The sequence below is a fragment of the Scyliorhinus torazame genome, chromosome 4 (genome assembly GCF_047496885.1).
Source record: "Scyliorhinus torazame isolate Kashiwa2021f chromosome 4, sScyTor2.1, whole genome shotgun sequence".
Taxonomy (NCBI): domain Eukaryota; kingdom Metazoa; phylum Chordata; class Chondrichthyes; order Carcharhiniformes; family Scyliorhinidae; genus Scyliorhinus; species Scyliorhinus torazame.
The window spans coordinates 100664795-100682445 of NC_092710.1; the positions used below are offsets into that span (position 1 = coordinate 100664795).

General features: G+C 45.9%; 1 protein-coding gene across 1 annotated transcript in view; it reads left to right on the forward strand.

The window, feature by feature from the left end:
• LOC140411419 (uncharacterized) overlaps positions 1-17651 on the forward strand; it is a 373458-nt gene that overhangs the window by 192390 nt on the left and 163417 nt on the right. The gene's annotated exons all lie outside the window — the stretch shown is intronic.

Here is a 17651-nt window from a genome sequence, read left to right on the forward strand (position 1 = left end):
GAGAATGTACAAACTCCACACCGACAGTGACCCAAGCCGGGAATTGAACCCTGGTCCCTGGCGCTGTAAGGCAGCAGTGCTAACCAGTGTGCCACCATGCCGTTCACACCTTTATAAATTGGTACAGCAAACTTAGTCTTCCTCTTGGTAACACATTAGCTGAAAGCAAAATCTTGTGGGTTTCACAGCAGCTGTTGGCAGTGTGAGGGTTAATATCTATAGGGAAGACTTTGTTATCCAACATCCTATGGAGCAGCTTTGAGCAATCACTGCCCTTGATTTCCCCTCCATTGACATTCTTAGACTGTGCAGACAGAGATTTGTTCATTGTGATTGGGAACTCTTCACTCCGTTTTGGCAATATTAGCTCATGGAAACAGGGAGTGATTTCCACGCCAGCTGGACAAAGTCAGAGCAGTGGCATTGATGGGACAATTTTTAACTTCATTCCCCCACACATTGTGATTCAGCATCCTAAACTGGAATAAGAAAAGTAACATTAGGCTAGATTTTACGCTGCAGGTGATGCCACCCCCCCCCCCCCCCCAAGGCAAATGGCAGGCAGCACTCCAGTCAGAGCAGCGCCATGGGGAGTGGTGGTCCCTGTTAGTACAGCAGTGGCTCCCAGGTGGAAAAGTACTGCATGGAGCCCGGCTTCAAGGTCTCGATGAGGGCAAGTTGTCAGGTCTCGGTGCAGGGTTTAGGGGGATGGGGGCAGCAAGGTGGGCAGAGCAACAAGAGGGGAAATGGGGCTGGTTTAGCACAGTGGGCTAAATAGCTGGCTTGTAATGCAGAACAATGCCAACAGCGCGGGTTCAGTTCCCGTACCAGCCTCCCCGAACAGGCGCTGGAATGTGGCGTCTAGGGGCTTTCCAAAGTAACTTCATTGAAGCCTACTTGTGACAATAAGCGATTATTATTATTATTTATTATTATAAATGGGATATTTTGTGGGGCGCTCTGACTGGCAAAGGAAGCCCAAAAAAGAGATACACCCTTTTGTCGCACACCAGCCCACTTAATTTCACTGGACAGTCTGGACACTTGGCACTGATACCCACCATGGCTAAAATCCAAGCAGCAGCAGGAGGAGGCCCTAAAGTTACCATTAGCCGCCTTTGCTCCAAGGAGAACATCCCCAGCTTCTCCAGCGTAACCGTGTAGCTAAAATCCCTGGAACCATTCTGGTAAATCTCCTCTGCACCCTCTGTAGAACCGTCGCTATTGTGTTGTGACCAGAACTGGACTGACGACAGAGTTGAACATAGGAACACCAGAAATATGAGCAGGAGTAAGCCATTCAGCCCCTCGAGCCTGCTTTGCCATTCAACTAGATCATGGTTATTCTTCTTCCTCAGTGACATTTTCTCCATATTCCCTGATGCCTTTACTAATCCATTCCAGTCTATGGCTACCAGGAGTGGGAGGACGTCCTACCTGTTGATCATAGCCCCCCACCCTTCCCTGAAATTCTCTTGTTGCTGGCTAGTCAGCACCAAGATTGGTCCAGCTGAATACAGGGAGTTGCATTGAAATGTCTGTTTGGGCATTCTCTCGGCTCTATTCATAATGGTTCTGCTGCTCCCCCCACTTCCCTGCAGGAACAAAAGGATGCTGGAATGCTCCCCACATCAGCTGACCAAAGATTGAAAAAGGGCTCATGCCAAAAATCAACCAGTATCTTGGCATAGGATGATGGAAAATGCCATCACACCTTTGCCTCAACCAACCCAAGTTTATATTGGGGCAATATGGAGGAGGCAAACACAAGGCACCACTTCTCCTTCACCAAAACTGGTTGCTCGTAACATGGTCCTTATCAGTCCTGGGAGGCTTACAGCATTCATTTTGTCATTTGCAAAAACATTGCTTCAGTGATCGCAGATGAGTGGGAGAAAAACTCTCTTGCAACTACTAAATAAATATAGATCAAAAACCATTCCAGTTCAGGCAGTCAAGTTGGCTTCTGGCCCCAGTAATCCTATGTTTTGAGGAAAGATTAAGAACATTGGGTTTGTCATGGACAAATGGGTCAAGGATTTCAAAAGCTACCATTAGAGATATCGTTTTAAGAATTGGGATAACATAGGAAATCTGAGCAGAACTATTTCAGAGAAAAGAAAATAGGTGTGGGAACAATTGTCAGAGGAGGCCATTGAAATAATTAACATTGATAAAGTTGAAGGGGCAGATTGTGGCTTGCAAATTCCTCCTGTGTGCTATTTTTAGTGCACTGATGAACATGTTTATTGTTGTGTGTCAAATTGCATTGTGCATTTTGTCCACTTGGTTAATATTCACACATACCAGCAGAGGGAGTCTGCACAGAAGGAAAAATAAAGAGTCTATTTTTAAGGGCTTCAGCAATTCTCATTCTAAATGTCTCTGGTTGGAAATATAACCTTCTGTCCCATAAATGTTTACATTTCTAAAAATTCTTCCCTCCACCATCTTAATGCCATTAGCTTCCTTACTTTGAACTGATTATGACTTAATAAAAATAGAGCACGCAAGAATTTGGGGTGGATGCATGAACCAGGGCATTTAAAAATGACACATCCATAAATTCCAACTACCATACTTATTTCTGGAGGGGGAGATGTGGTAGGAAGGCATATAGGTGGGGGATAAAAAAGAGACAAGCTTGTTAGGAATATAGGAATTAGGAGCAGAGGTAGGCAATTCAACCCTTTTGAGCCAACGCCGCCATTCAATCAGATCATGGAGAATCTCTTCTCCATATCCCATTGACCCGTTTTTTAAATCAGAAATATATCTATCTCCCTCCTGAAATCATTTAACGATTCCGTCTCCACCGCACTATGGGACAGCGAGTTCCACAAATTCACCACCTTCTGCGAGAAGTAGTTCCTCCTCATCTCAGTTTTAAATCTACCGTTCTCTCAACCTATATCTGTGACCTCTACTCCTAGATTACCCCACAAGGGGGAACATTTGGTCTACGTTTACTTTATCAATCCCATTTAGTATCTTGTATACCTTGATCAGATCCCCTCTCATCCTTCTAAACTCCAGTAAGTATAAGCCCAAACTGTTTGATCTCTCATACATCGACCCCATCATCCCTGGAATCAATCCGGTGAATTTCCTCTGAACTGCTTCCAGATAGCCTTATCCTAATGTCAAAATATTCCATGTTCCTGTTTTACCTTTGATGATGGGAGAGACAAATTGTCAGCTGCTGTGAAGTCGTCATGGAGATATTGGCTGCAGAGTACCAACAGTTACTAATGAGTCTTTATTGGGAGTTTTTTACCATGCATGTAATGAGAGGAATTGATATTGTGTTCCATAAATGGTTTGTCAGTACATGCAGTTTCCACAATTTCCCTCACACTCGTGTCAAGTGAGATTGACACATCATAGACCTCATCTAAGCATTCTCGTGAACATCCCCTTGGCCTCCAGTCTAAATCCAGGGAAAGAAGGAAAGATCTCTTCAATAAAGGGAAGAATTTCTAACTTTTTACACTTCAGGTGACAGATACTTTACAGTGTGTACTTGATTTAAAGCATAAAGTTCTGTGGGGAGCTCAGTTTGTTATTGGCGGCTGCACCTTCTTCAACAGCAATAGGGATGGTATCTCGGGTTGATTTAGAGACAGACCCAAATGGGCAGTTATATATTATTGTATAGTCTTGTCAATAGTTAGAAACTACCTAGGAACTAAAGGACCACATCAGAGCTGCTGTAGAGATTGAAGTGATGTGAACATAACCAGTTTGATTCAGTTTGTCTTTTGAACAAGACAGCATGGAAAAGTTAAACATAAAAGCATCTGAGCTTTACAAACTTAATGTGTGATTATTAACTGCATCTGAGATCACATGGGATTAGGGGTAATTATTAGCTTGGATAGAAGACTGGCTGACAGACAGGAGAGTCGTGATAAATGGGTATTTTTCTGGATGGCAAGATGTAACTAGTCCCTGCATCCACCAATCTTTGGGGTAGCGAATTCCACAGATTCATAATCCTTTGGGAGAAGTAGTTTCTCCTCAAATGGGGTGCCACAGGGTTAGGTCCTTGGGCCCCAGCTATTTACAATCTATATTAACGACTTGGATACAGGGATAGAAGGTTCTATAGCCAAGTTTGCAGATGACATAAAAATAGGTGGGACAGTAAGATGCAATGAGGAACCTTACAAATGAATAGAGATAGGATAGAAGAGTGAGCCAAAATTTGGCAGATGGAGTTTAACGTGAATAAGTGTGAGGTCATGCGTTTTGGTCTAGGTGGGGAGAGACAGGGCGGCACGGTGGCACAGTGGTTAGCACTGCTGTCTCACGGCAGCGAGGTCCCAGGTTCGATCCCAGCTCTAGGTCACTGTCCATGTGGAGTTTGCACATTCTCCCCGTGTTTGCATAGGTTTCGCCTCCACAACACAAAAATGTGCAGGGCAGGTGGATTGGCCATGCTAAATTGCCTCTTAATTGGATTAAATGAATTGGGTAGTCTAAATTTATTTTTAAAATAAATGTGGAGAGACTTTGGGCTGCTCCGATGCAGAGGGACCTGGGTGTCCTCGTGCATGAGTGACAGAAAATGAGCATGTAGGTGCAGCAGATAATAAGGGAAGCAAATGGAATGTTGGCATTTGTAGCAAAAGGAATTGCGTATAAAGGTAAGGAAGTGTTGTTGCAACAATATACAAGGCATTAGTGAGGCCACACCTGGAGTATTGTGCACAGTTTCGGTCCCCTTATTTGAGGAAAGATGTAGTGGCATTGGAGGCAGTTCAGAGGAGGTTCACTAGATTGATTCCAGAGATGTGGGGTGCGATTCTCCACTCCCGCGCCGGTTGGGAGAATCGCCTGGGCCGCCAAAGTTTCCCGGGACGCCGGTCCAACCCCCTCCTGTGGTTCTCCCAAGCGGCGGGAACGGCCCGGTCGAGTTTCGCAGGCCGGAGAATCGCCGGAGACACCCAAAGTGGCGATTCTCCGGCACCCCCGCTATTCTCAGGCCCGGATGGGCTGAGCGGCCAGGCCAAAACGGCGGATTCCCTCCGGCACTATCCACACCTGGTCGCTGCCGTCGTGAGCGGTGCGTGAACGCTGGGGGGGGCGGCCTGCGGGGGGGCGAGGGGGGATCCTGCACCGGGGGGTCCTCAAATGTGGGGTGGCCCGCGATCGGTGCCCACCGATCGTCGGACCGTTCTCTCTGAAGGAGGACCTCCTTCCTTCCGCGGCCCCGCAAGATCCGTCAGACATCTTCTTGCGGGGCGGACTTAGAGAGGACGGCAACCACGCATGGGTTGAAGGGTTATGGAGAACGAGTAGGGCAGTGGGGCTGATCCAGGATGGGATCAGCCACAGGGCAGCACGGTGGCGCAGTGGTTAGCATTGCTGCCTCATGGCGCCGAGGTCCCAGTTTCGATCCCGGCTCTGGGTCACTGGCCGTGTGGAGTTTGCACAGTCTCCCCGTGTTTGCGTGGACTTCACCCCCACAACCCAAAAATGTGTAGGATAGGTGAATTGGCCATGCTAAATTGACCTTTAATTGGAAAAATGAATTGGGTGCTCTAAATTATAAAAAATAAGGATCGGATCAGCCATTGATCACATTGAGGGTGTTTCGGCTTTGGAGGCTAAATTGTCTACTCCTGACCTACATGGGTCCTAGGGAGGAGATGCTCTGGCTGATTTTGCAATCCAGCTCTTGTAGCATTGTAGGTAACAGATGAAGAACATATCAGCATGATAGAATGGCGGAGCAGACTCAATGGGCCGAATGGCCAAATTCTGCTCCTATAACTTATGAACTTACAAGCCAATAAGAACACATAGCATAGACGTAGAGCATTAATGTGAAGACCTGCTGAATTTCTATCAGAGTAACAGCAGGTGAGAGACCACGCGTGTACATATGCATCATCCCTCTTGCTCAGTTCCATACGTGTCTCTCAGGGGAAGACCATTATCTGCAGGGTTATGTGTACCTGTCTCAGTGGGGACTTGTGAAATATTCACTCAGTTGGCTCTTAAGTGTTTTGTACTGGAGCTGAGTGTTTGGTCAGTTGCCAGAAGTTGTTCCTCTTCATCACTGACTCAACAGATATTTGGGATAACAGTCTGTACAGTCCAGCTTCAACAAGCTCAGGTGAGGCATAAATGCTGCCAAATCCTCGTAATTGCTTTCAAAGCCACTGTACACAGTTATATGAAAGTTCTACATGGGAACACTTCCAATTATATTTCCGATGGAGTTGGTAATCACATGCAGTGTTCAGATAGATATATGTGTGAGACCTTTAGATCGTTTGACAGGGACATCCTATGAAGATAATTTTACAAAGATACATAGAAACATAGATAGAAAATAGAAGCAGAAGACCATTCAGCTCTTCGAGCCTGCTGCGCCATTCATTATGACTGTGGCTGATCATCCAAGTTCAATACCTTGATTTAGCCTCCTCATTTACCCCCCCCCCCAATTTTCCTTGATCCTGTTAGCCCCAAGAGCTATATCTATTTCCTTCTTGAAGTTACACAACATTTTGGCCTCAACTATTTTCTGTGGTAGCGAATTCCACAGATTCACCACTCTCTGGTAAAGACATTTTTCCACCACCTCAATCCTTACCCTCAAACTATGACTCCTATTTCTGGCCTCCCCCCATCATCAGGAACATTCTGTCTGAATCTACATTCTGAAGTTACATTCCAACACAAAGCCTTCCATTCCTCCTATCTCCATTACCTCCGCATTTCTCTCCCCATCTCACCCTCTTTCCCCCTGTTCTTTTACCCCCCTCCCTGCCCCCCGATACCCTAACCCTGCCCTCTATATTTTCATTCCTGCCCGTATCTCCTCTCTCGCCCCCTCTCTCCTCCTATATCCTCTCCATGTCCCACCTCTCTACCCCCATCTCCCTCCCCAGTGAATATGTCACCATTTGGGCTGTGGACCTTCCATGATTTTGCATCCATTAATCAATTCCGGCCTAAATTTCTAAAAGACGTTCTCAGGAGACGAGGCTGCATTGTCACAAAATGTTGTGTTTGTTCCATGTCTTGTTCTGTCCAGATTAATTTCACAGAAGTATTCCATTGTAATGAACAATTAATGAAGTTTGTGGTTTCACAGAGTTGAAGCAAAGACTATTATGACGTTCCCTTTAAGTGGCTCAGTTTGATAGCACTCTGAGATATAAGATTCTGATGTCCAGTCCCACTCCAGGACTTGAGGTCAAGAATCAAGGCTGATACTCCAGTGCAGTGTGGATGGAGTGCTGCATTGTTAGAGGTGCCTTCTTTTAGGCGAGCCATTAAACCAATGCTCTACATGGCCTCTTGGATGAGGATATAAGATCCCACAGCACTATCTTGAAGAAGAGAAGGGGAGTTGTGCCCAGTACCCTGACCAATATGTATCCCTATGTCAATATCACAGAAGCAAATCTTCCAATGTGGGGAATGGCAAAAGACTCAATTTAAATTACCGATGCACCTCAGGACCCTGAGTAATGCAGAATCCATACATCCTTACCTGGGAAGTTTAAACATTCTGGCTGCTGTTTTTACCCTGCTGCAGTGTTTCCTATGACAGTGAGATCAGATGGCCAGAGTCATGGGAACTTGTGCTATTAGCCCTATACATTCACTGGTTGTTACGTGGATTGACTTGGATCTTTTTGTAACAGATGTAGAACCTGTTGAACATCGTAATTCAAAGTAAATCAGCTGGAGTATCAAAACACAGCAGCTACCACAGCAATACTCCCCCCCCCCCCCCCCCCCCCCACCAGCACTACTCGGCAGGCCCCTGACAATACCCCCCCGCACCCACCCCCACAATATAGTTCACCGACCCTTACCTTCACTGCCTGGCAATATCTCCTCAACCCCATCCTTTCTCAACAATGTTCATCCACACCCTGGCCATGTTCATTCCCATTCCACTTCACATTTCCCCCAGCTACCCCACCCCACCCCCCCCCCCCCCCCCCCCTCAGCCTCTGATCAGAGCTCACTTCCTCCCAACTCTCATTGCAGAGTTCCTGGCTCCTGCCTGGCCGATTCTGGAACAGTCAGCATTGTCGGTGAGTGCGGGGTTGAGGGAGGATGGGTGCTCTCAGGGCGTGACAGAGGGTAGTGAACATTTTCAGGGAGGGTGAGTGCTATCGGAGAGTGAGGCAGGGAGGTTGAGCATTGTCGGATTGGTGGTTGAGCATTATTGGGGTGAGAGAGTGTGGGCACAGTTGTGGGGTGAACATTGTCAGGGAGTGAGGGGGTTCATCACTGTCGAAGGGTGAGAAAGATGGTTGAGTACTGTCATTGAGGGGTGGCGATGCTGAGCGAGGGTAGGTAGGGTGTTTAATAGTCCATTTAAAGAAATGTAAATCAGTGAACTGAAGACAGACCTCCAGTCTTCCATTCTTTTTTAAAATATTTTTATTCAGGACATTTTCCATTTTACAATGTACACAACCATCGTGCAACTATTATAATAGTAAACAAACAGCCCAGCAACCCATTCTAAATGTCCCTCATTTGTGCAAGAAACTTTCATACCCTCCCTTATCCAACCCCCTACCCCCTGCTACTTGCTGATGTCTACTAATTCTTAAAGAAGGAGATAAACCACCTCCATCTCAAATAGAGCCCCTCCTCCCCCAACCCCCTAATGCCGTACTTCATTTTTTCCAGCTGTAGAAACTCCAATAGATCCCCCACGCATACCGTTGTTTTAGGCAGCTACGGAGCCCGCCACCCAAGCAGAATCCTCCTCCGGGCTATCGGGGAGGCAAAGGCCAACTCATCAGCCCTTTTTCACCTCCTGTAGCTCCGGTTCAACCGATACCCCAAGTATCGCCACCCACGGGCACAGCATCACCTTTACCCTCAAACTCTCTGACATTGTCTCGAAAAAGTACTCCCAGGACTTCTCCAACTTAAGACAGGGCCAGAAGATGTGCGAGTGGTTTGCCAGCCCCCTTAAACATCACGCGCAGCTGTCCTCCACCTCCAGAAAGAACCCACTTGTGTGTTTTAGTCATGTGCGCTCTAACCTGGAGCAGGCTCAGTCTCGCATACGAGGAAGTAGAGTTTACACCGTTCAGAGCCTCACTGCACACCACCTGCTTAAATGCACAACCAAAATCTTCCTCCCATTTCCCCTTTATCTACTCCAGCAATGCCCTCTTCCCCTCCATCAACTGCCCATAGATATCCGAGATCTTCCCCTCCCCATCTCTTCCAAGGATGCTATCTTGTCCATTAGTGAGGGGGGCGATAACAGAGGAAACGTAAAAAGCTCCTTCAAACAAAGTCCCCGCCTGTGTAGACCTGAATCCATTTCCTCTCGGAAGCTGAAACCTTTCCACCAGTTCCTCCAGCCCCACAAACCTGTCCTTCATGAATAAGTCCCTCACCCTCTCCAGCCCCTCCCGCTCCCAGACCTTGTACATCGGGATAAATCTGTGATTTCCTTGTATCGCCACCCTTTGCGACCTCGACTCCAGCTTAAAATGTTGCCTTAAACTGGTTCCATATTCTGAAGGAAGTTATTACCACCTGGCTGGTGAGAATGAAAGAGGAGCCATCACAACACCCTCAAACATGACTCTGTACAGGAAGCCTCCTCCATCCGCTCCCAAATCAACCTTTCCTACATGACCCACTTCCAATCCTTCTCAATATTTGCTGCCCGGTGGTAATTCATCAGATTAGGCACTCCAACCCCTGATTGTCCCTCCTGCAAGAACACTCTTCAAGCTGCAAAAACACTCTCCAAACCCATGGTGTCTGCCCTCCCGTACAAAGGTCGAAATCAGCATTATTGATCTTCACAAAAAATTATGTAGGTTAAAAGATTGGGAGACTCTGAAATACAAATAAGAATTTTGGAAGGACCGTCATTTTCACCATTTGGACCCTTCCCACCAACGATAACGGGAGAGCATCCCACCTTTTCAAATCCCCCTTCATCCCTTCTACCAGAATGACCAGATTTACCATATGCAACAAGCTCAGTCATGAGCCAAGTATCCAAAACTCGACCGACCTGGCCAGCTGAAATAGCAATTTCTCCAGACCTACAACCTGCCCCTGAGGGTTCACCGGGAACACCCCACTCTTCCCGATATTGAGTTTATAACTCAAAACGGAGGAAAACTTAATATCTCCATAATCTTTCCCACATTGGAGAAAGGGTCTGTTACATACAACCATACGTTGTCCGCATATAGTGAAACTGATGCTCCATCCCAACCCGCCCACCACTCTCTATACCTTTCCACCCTGTTAAGTCTAAGTGGATGTGGTTTCACTTGAATTACACTCATTACTTGGCCTCCCAAAATTGTTCATTGCTGCATTCTGGCTAGAGTCACCACCGGAGGGTGCAAAGGCTCCAGTGTAAAATGGTAAATGGGCAGATTGAATTGTAATCAATGAAAGGCACACACTCTTCAATGCTGCCCAGAAGATCTGTGCCATTATCTCTTCAGTCATCATGACAAACACAAGAATGTCCAATTTCAAATTACCACAATTGGGGCAGCACGGTAGCATTGTGGTAGCACAATTGCTTCACAGCTCCAGGGTCCCAGGTTCGATTTCAGCTTGGGTCACTGTCTGTGCGGAGTCTGCACATCCTCCCCGTGAATGCGTGGGTTCCTCCGGGTGCTCCGGTTTCCTCCCACAGTCCAAAGATGTGCAGGTTAGGTGGATTGGCCATGATAAATTGCCCTTCGTGTACAAATTTGCCCTTCGTGTTGGGTGGGGTTACTGGGTTGTGGGGATAGGGTGGAGGTGTTGACCTTGGGTAGGGTGCTCTTTCCAAGAGCCGGTGCAGACTCGATGGGCCGAATGGCCTCCTTCTGCACTGTAAATTCTATGACAACAATTTATGTTACAAGAGAAAAGGGTGCTGATTGGTTGGCAAATCTAACCTGTTTGGCAAAGGCCTTGCCATGGAGAAAGCAACAGGGAACTGCAGATGTCCCAAGCTCCAAGTGTAATACTTGAACATATTCCTTTTGTTTATAGAGAACAGGTCCTTGCACGGGAATGTGTCAATCCTTGCAAACATAAATGCGCCAGGTTAGAAACTCAACTGAATTGGTTGCTAGGGTAGACATTTGTGCACTGGGGATTGTTCAACAAGTGCTGCCCAGTCACATAATCACATCCAAAATATTTAGGTTTTGCAAACGCAGGGTGAGTACAGTCTTTATTCTGCCTCTTAGGAACAACCAACGGGACATGTTATACCAGTGTGGTGTCGGGCATGTAGAAAGTGAAGTCAATGGGAGTTGGAGAATGAATTGGCCAAGCCAAAATGATTACCTCTGTTGACCTATCTGGGGACAAGTGATGATAAGCTATTTTTCTGTGATCTCTTTTGCCAATAGCTCAAGATAAAGAGGTGTCAATTGCATATGGATTCTGTTACTGATATTTAAAATGTCTGGTTGATTGACACATTTATAGGATTATCGCAAGTCGTTTTTTTAAAAAGATAATTATGAATGGGTTATTCTTTTTAAGTAGTTCCATTGCCATTGTTACTCTAGGGTTTATCAGTTCTGTACAAGAGACTGTGGTGTAGGAACAGAAATATGATTGGATAGAGACAATACTGGGTGAATGAGCATGGGAGTGCAATAAATTAGCATGGATGGTATGAAGGGGTTTTGGTAATTGGGGAGGGACATGAGTTGGCACACAGGATATCAGGGTCATGAAGGGGGCTTGGGAGGGAGGGGGGGTGATGCATGTATAAGTCCTACCTTTTCAGAGGTTCACAGACCCAGACGATAGTTCACGACTCTGAGGGGTGGAGTCATGTGGAGAAACTGACCCGACTCCAAAATTTTTGTGAGGGACTAGAAGATGCCTACTCTGCAGTGGAGCTGACCAGGACGAGAGTGCAATGCAAGGCCTTAATTTCTGCATCCTTATCTGCACTGCTGAAAATGGAAGGGACAGGAATCTGGAATTGGGTCCCACCCAACAATATTAAATGGCTCCAAAGTCCTTGGGACTCAGTGAAAATCCAGCCATATGATGCTGTGACCTGTACTAAAACTGGAGTGAACCAGCTTTTGCCATGGCTCGGGTGCTTTCATTTCACTCTGTCTCCTGGCAGCTCTCTAAATCATGCATACTTTAATTTGGACTTTAATCATTAATTTATCTCTCTGCTTGTGGTTGAATCTGTTGTTATATGGGATGTTCATTAAAATCTCTTCGCTTCTGTGCCTTTGAGATCATTAAGAGGCAAGTCTGGCTACAATTGAACTAAAGTATCTGCACTGTGGAGTTCATCTGGTGGAATGCTAATGGGAGTAAAGAACATTGTGACAATGTGACTGCCAATGAATTGCCCTGTGGAGCTCTATATTGATAATTTTACACTTCTTTCCGAATGGAGATTTCACTGATCGTCAATCCACCAAAATAGGTGCCAACTGTTTTCATGCAAATTATCACCGACCCAGTCTCGGGCCTGTGTAGCAACAGCTGGACTGTCCGAACATTAAATTCTTTTAATGTTTTGCCAGTACCATTTTTTAAACTGCGCCTTTTGTGGTGCTGTGCTCTGTCCAAGCACAATAGATTTTGAGGGCTTTAACAAGAATCAAGGAGGACCTGGGACTAGTCCATGTGCACACAACTACAGCATTAAGCTGGCGAATGGGGTGCTTGGAAAATTCAGCACAGCTGAGTGTGACAATTCAACATCTGGAATGTTTGGCAAATGTGAAATGCTTGCAACTTAGATTGGGCGGACAAAATGTCTTCGTAACTTCAGAGTGGATTTTTAATTAAAATACAAAAGTCAGATGTTTTGGGAATCCTAAATATTTTGGCACAGCTACAGAACTGTTGAGGCGCAGCATTCAATTTGAACTCTGATGGATGGACACTGACAACATAGCATAAACTGGACATCTCATTTTCAGTTGATGGCTCAATAGCTAATGTGCCCTCTGACCTGCCAGATACTTAGCCTTTGAACCAGCCAAACGAACTTGTACAGTCACAACACCAGTGTCAAGCAAATTTAAGCTTAACTAGCCTAAAACTCTTAGAAGATGCAGCCTTTTATTATTGTGTTTTCGTATGGTTACAGCAACTTCGAGTTAATTTGAGAATGCAACAGACACACGGGGCCGTGATATTGAACTTGGACTCAAACCTACCACAACATGCTCATGATCAGCTTCAGGGAATGAGACTATTTGACCGTAAGATGTGGGAGCAGAAGTAGTCCATTCGGCCCATCGAATGTGCTCCAACATTCACAGAATTTTTATGGAATTTACAGTGCAGAAGGAGGCCATTCGGCCCATCGAGTCTGCACCGGCTCTTGGAAAGAGTACCCTACCCAAGGTCAACACCTCCACCCTATCCCCATAACCCAGTAACCCCACCCAATACTAAGGCAATTTTGGACACTAAGGGCACTTTATCATGGCCAATCCACCTAACCTGCACATATTTGGACTGTGGGAGGAAACCGGAGTACCCGGAGGAAACCCACGCACACACGGGGAGGATGTGCAGACTCCACACAGACAGTGACCCAAGCCGGAATCGAATCTGGGACCCTGGAGCTGTGAAGCAATTGTGCTATCCACAATGCTACCTTGCTGCCCAGCCATGTTCAATGAGATCATGACTGATCTGATATAATCTTCAACTCCACTTTCCCGCTTTAACCCCATAAACCTTGATTCCCTTACTGGTTGAAAACCTGGCTATCTCAGCCTTTAACATAATTAAAGATCCAGCCTCTACTGCCCTCTGCGGTAAAGAATTCCACACATTCATTGCCCTCAGAGAAGAACTTCCTCTTTACTTCTGTCTTAAATTGGCAATCCCTTCCTCTGAGATTATGCCCTCGTGTCCTAGACTCTCCCATAAGGGAAAATAACCTCTCCGCATCTACCCTGTCAAGACCCTGACCATCCCATATGCCTCAATAAGGTTGCCTCTCATTCTTCTAAACTCCAACGAGTACAGGCCCAACCTACTCAACCTCCCCTCATAACAAAATCCCTCCATACCCAGGATCAACCGAGTGACCTTCTCTGGACTGCCTCCAATGCAGCACATCTTTCCTTAGATAAGGGGACCAAAACTGTTCACAGTATTCCAGGTTTGGTCTAACTAATGCCATGTACAGTTTTAGCAAGACTTCCCTATTTTTATATTCCATTCCTTTTGAAATGAAGACCAGCATTCTACTGGGATTTTTACAGTAACTTTGTTGCAGTGTTAGTGTAAGCCTACTTGTGACACTAATAAAGATTATTAAGTGCAGTTACTGTTGTAATGTAAGAGTATATTGTGCCTTATGGTCCCAACCTAATTCTTTTTATGAATGTTAAACTACAATTTAGACCAGGAGCCATATTTCCATTTTCTTCTCGCTCAAGGGGCCACTGAGCAAATTTGAGAAAGATGAGGTTGTGGTAATCGGTATTAGGGGTATTACGGTACCTAGGTTGAGGCTGTAAGACCATTGGTGTGGGAGGTACCTGAGACAGGAAGATCATTGGTGAAGCCGGCCTGCTGGTTCCGCCCAGTAAGGCGGAGTATAAGAGTCTGTGTCTCCCTAGCAGCTGCCCTCTGTACCTGCGCTGCTGGGGGAAACATCTAGTCCAATAAAGCCTTCAGTTGTCATCCAATCTCGCTTCTGGAGTCATTGATCGAGCATCAGAGGTTAAACGTGGTTTCAAAATGAAGTTGCGGTATGAAGAAAATAAATGACTTGCTGGGCAAAACAAAAGCAATGTTAAAGCAATAAAGTGATCATTTTTTAAAAAAGGTTCGCAATAAAGATCACTATTTGAGTGCGAGAGGGACAGAGTCAATGGGTGGGATTCTCCTTCCATTAACAAACAATGGGATTCTCTGCTTCCACTGTAGTGAATGGAGTTTTGGCTGACCGCCAAATTGCCCGTCCTTGCTGGTGGCGGTTGCGGGCGGATTCGCAATGGCCTATTTGTCTGGCTCACACCCAATTTCTTGATGCTCACTCACTCGCCTTAACCCACTGTGTGAGTGGGTGTGATTGTGTGTTCATGGGGATAAGCGTGTGTGGAAATCTTGAGACTGCAAGTTGAGCCAGGCACACACGCACACATTTCCCACTCGCACTCATTCACCCCCCCCCCCCCCCCAACAAATACTTCATCTTTTTCTCTCCCACACTCACTAAATCTTTCCTTCTCCCACACACCCATTCTCTCCCCCACACATCCACACTCACTCTCACGTCAGTTCGCTCACCCCCACACTCACTCACTCACACTCTCTTTCACACATCTCTAAGCAGTGAGTCTTTTCATTTTCACCTTGCATCCTCCCACCACAACTCCCATCCCACCCACAGCATCACATCCAGCCTCTTCAGGCCCAGCAACGTGTCTCTCCCTCTCTCACCCCCCAATAACTCTTTCACTGAAGTCCGGTTGTTACTCCTCCAATCGCCGACTACTTCTCTCCCATGTTTGCTATTGATAGACTCACTCGTGACTGCATCATTACCAAATGAGGGAGAGGAATGGCCTGTGATTGGTGGAGCAGGTTCTTTCAGAATATTCCACTGCACTCATCGGAATTTTGAAAATACCACATTGGCAGGCTCTGCGGCTCTCATCCGGCCAAGCCTACTTTAGCCTACTGTGCAGCAAATTATATCGACATCGATGTCTCATGAATCATAGTAGCCTTTAGCAATACCTGTCCACCCAATGAAATAGCTGCACACCTAGTAGATGGTCAAATAATGTCTGAAGCAACCCAAGGCTGCAGATTACATTGAATGTTAGAACTTCATAATTAGCTTATCTTAATTTTACAACTCCGTCCCTCCAGCTGATCAGCAACTCATACTGCGGGGAATCGACTGGGTAAAGCTCGCAGTTTGCAGCAGCGAAGGTTTCCTTACTGCTTTATTAATTAGGAAGAGGGATAGAAATGTTTGGTCTGGAACAAGCAGCGGGAATGATTGTTGGATTTCTGCTGCGATTGATAATTTATCTGACTAGATGCTGTTGCACATTTCTTCTGGGATCCCCGAAGTCTGGCTTTCACAGAAATGTGCAGTGATGGCTCATTCCGAGAAATCGATTGGGGGAAAAGAAGTAGACGGGGGTAAAAATAACACTCGCTGCCATATGGGAAGTTTAAAGATCCAGTTTAAATGTTAATGAATGGATGACTGAATGGGTCGGTGGGTGGGGAATCAAGTTGGAGGGAGTAGTCAGGTTGGGGGAATTATGTGGCCGAGGAGGTAGTTAGGAGAGTTGGGATTCAGTGTGAGTGATTGGGGGGTCGGGTGAGGGTGGGCGTCGGTTTTGCCGTTACCCAGATGTTAGACTAAGTTTGAAACTGTAACATTCCCTAGATAGCTACCTGGGTAAGTTCCACAAAATTATCCAAAGTCTCTGACTTTAACTCCAAGTCGAAGACATCCTTGCAAGGTCCCGGGGAGCAAGGGAATTTTACATTGGAAGTGGAAACTTCACAGGCAGTTCCAACATAGGCCTGGATATTAGGACTTCCATGAGGTTGCAACACAAAACTCAGTCCTACTTCTGGTCTCTGAAGGTCTGGAGACTGGACGATTTGGGGCCTTGTTACATCAAGGTCCCCCTACAAGCCCTACCTTCTCTCCATCATGACCTCATGATGTTCATGTCGGAACTCATTGCCTTAATTCCAACTCATTGACTTCAGAGTCAGAAGGTTGTGGATTTGAGCCTCACTCCAGAGACTCGAGCACTAAGCAGACCACTCAAGCAGGCCATTTCGCCCCTCAAGCCTGCTCCTCCTTTCAGCACAATCATGGCTGACCTTTTATCTCCAATTTCACGTCATTCCTTTCTTCGCTCTGAATACTGTAGACTCTTTAACTCCTGTGCTCTTCAATTCCTTTTGCCATCTTAAAGCCTTCAACTCAGATGAATTGGAAGTGATGGAAATACTTCCAATCACATTTTAATGCAGGCAATGCAAAATGTTGACTTGGATTTTGAAGTCCAACCTTGACTTCAACTAAGCTGTTGTAATATGCATCAGCATGAAACCACCAGAAGGGAAGTATGTCACATGATCAAGTCTTAGTTTCACTTTTGCTTTGAGCAGAGCACACACACACATCTGATGTCTTCAAGTTTTACACCCATGTATAACTGTTCTCGTGTCTCTAATCTTAATAAATGAGCCCACAACATATTTATGAAATCCGTTATAAGTGATTAGTTCCTTGTGTCTTGTACAGTAAATTAGCCCAAGGTCTTAAATCACGACAATAACACAAGCACTAATTTAACTCATCTATTTGTTTTAACTCTTGGTGCCATACCTTAAGAAACTTGGTCCTTCGATTGAGAGGTAAAATTTCCCCATTGCTGTAACTTTGCCAGACCTACTTCTGCTCCTATGTCTTATGGTCTTATGGTCCTAATGGGTGTAATCAACATGAAGGCATGATGTGCTGCTAATTCAATCCCCACCAACTGCAGCCCCCGCACTCTCAGTCCTCCCAACAGCATTAGCTTAGCATCTCCCTAGGAGTCTCCAGGAATTGAAGGTTCAGGATTCTGTAGCAAACAATCCAGGAGAAAAATTTTAGCAGCACTGAAATAAAATTCTGTAGTTTGTGT